The sequence below is a fragment of the Microtus ochrogaster genome, chromosome 10, assembly GCF_000317375.1.
Source record: "Microtus ochrogaster isolate Prairie Vole_2 chromosome 10, MicOch1.0, whole genome shotgun sequence".
NCBI lineage: Eukaryota > Metazoa > Chordata > Mammalia > Rodentia > Cricetidae > Microtus > Microtus ochrogaster.
Window position 1 is genome coordinate 73,808,835 of NC_022016.1, and position 2,383 is coordinate 73,811,217.

The window sequence follows — 2,383 nt, forward strand, 5'->3', positions numbered from 1 at the left end:
GGTGGCTAATCAGCCCTGATAGCTGACCAGCTCCCCGGCAGAGGGCTGCCCACAATCCTAAGCGAATGTCGACCAGGCTCAGGGTCCGATGATACGCTGCTTGCTTGAGGCATAGACTGAGGCATAAAGCCCAAATCAAGGAATGGTCCCCACAGGTCCAGCTCCGGGCCCTGGGCCCAGAAGTTCTGCAGGGCAGGAGGTGACACGCGTCAGTGGGCCCAAGAGCCCAGCCATCTACCTTTCCTCCTGCCACTCTCCTTCTCTCTGGGCCCAGCTGTTTGGAGTTTGTGAATCTGAGCATGGGACAGAGGCAGGGGAGGGCTGGGGGAGGTCACAGGGGCTGGGCCTGCCCTGGCTTTGACATCATCTCATTTGCCTACCGTGGAGCTGAGCCCAGACTGGCTTTGCACCTCCCAGCTCTGGGAAGCAGGGGTGGGGCCATGGCCAAGTCCAAAACCCACAGCTTGACAGTTTGGACACCTAAAGACACCTTCTCAAGGACACCTGATTGCCTAGGCTCAACAGGAGTTTCTGAACCTACTGAATAGCCAGCATCCTAGCCATTCGGTTCATTTAAGGAGACAGGTCCCATATTCCCACTTCACAAATGAGGACGCAGGCATGAACAGGTAACCTGCCCACAGTCACAAATAACAGAGCAGCTGGGACTAGAACCCAGGGGCTGCAGGTCCTACTAGCACGAGCCTCGTCAACCACAGCATAGGTAAAAACAGGGGCAGGCTCCAGCAGCGAAGCCCGTGGTGGTCCCTGATCTGTGTCTCCAGCTGTGTGGTGCACAGTCTTGCTCACCAGCTAATTCTCTCTCTTTCCTCCAGGGAAATTATACCAGGGACAATTGTAGCTCCTCCCAGAACCAGAACCAGCTCCAGCTCTTGCCTCCCACATCCCCTTCATAGCCCACATTCAGCCCAGACCTGCTTTCCATGGGGGCCAGGTGAATGAGTGCCCCTACAGGTGTGACTAACTGATTGGCATCTACCTCACCTGGCCTGGTCCCCAACTTGGAAAGCCATCATTGTCTGGAAAATGACAGTCTAGGAGAAGACTTCTAGTTTTGATGTGACTGAGGGGGAAAGTCAGATCTGCCTCCATCGCTGCTACTGCAGAGACTCGGAGCCCCCACAGGTACCCAGAGTGTGACAGCTGGGGTTCTTGTGAGTGACCTGTGCAATGGCAAGGGCTCTCAATGAACTGCCTGAATCCCTGCATTCGGGGACTTTCCTGTACGGGCTGTGTGTGTCCCTCATGCCCCATTGTGTTCACCCATGCACCTCTGCTAGCATGGCCATGGGGTCCCTTCCCAGAGAGGTTCTGCTCTCTCTGTCTCCCACCATCTCTGTCCCTCAGCTCTGTCCAGCTTGTAAATTTACTTCACAGTTTGTAAATGCCCCAGGAACTGGGACTAGGCACCCCGAGGAAACCGCCCAGGTGCCAAGTCTCTGGTTACCTCCAGTCTGATTCCCAGGGTGAACTTAGGCAGTGCACTTCAGTTTTGTCACCTTTGGATTGTAAGCAGCTGTTAGATCATCTCCTGGTCTAGTACCGGAAAGTGACATAGAGGAGGAATAGTCGTTTGGAATTGTGACTGGCCAGGGACCTCTAGGGAGATGTTAGAAGCATCTTAAAGAGACTAGACACAAGAGAGGCCTTGAATGTAAAGCAACCTAGCTGGTATCCATTCTAAAAAAAAAAACCCACAAGGCCCAGGGAATGACTCTCTGCCACATCCACAGAAACTACTCGTGCCCCCTGGTGGCCTTGTAGTGACCTGGCCTGTCTCTGTCACAGGAACACACAGAAGAGTTGCCACACCCACTTTGCAGATAAGGAAACAACAAAGTCAGGGGAGTGACAGATTGACCAAGACTTCCCCAGTGCTCCCAGTGCCCCCGTGGATGGATCTAGCTTTTGGGTATTCTTCCCCAATCCACTGATCTTCTGTTTCATTGCCATGATCCAGTCTTTCTTTGCCCCTTTAGTAGCAAGGAGTAAGAAACTCTGAGATATGTCAGTGCTAGGTTAAAAGGGCCCTATCTCTTCTGGAGTCAAGAATTAAACGGTCGCTCTGCTCCTCCCTGTTCTAGAGACTGCCGCTTCTTTTCGTGCAGTGCCAGCCTCATTCCAGAGATACGATGGTGAAGGTCAGAGTGAATGATTTGGCCGTATTGGACGCCTAGTTACCAGGGCTGCCTTCACTTCTGGCAAAGTGGAGGTTGTTGCCATCAATGACCCTTTCATCGACCTCAACTACATGGTCTACATGTTCCAGTATGACTCCACCCATGGCAAGTTCAAAGGCGCAGTTAAGGCTGATAATGGGAAGCTTGTCATCAATGGGAAGGCCATCACCATCTTCCAGGAG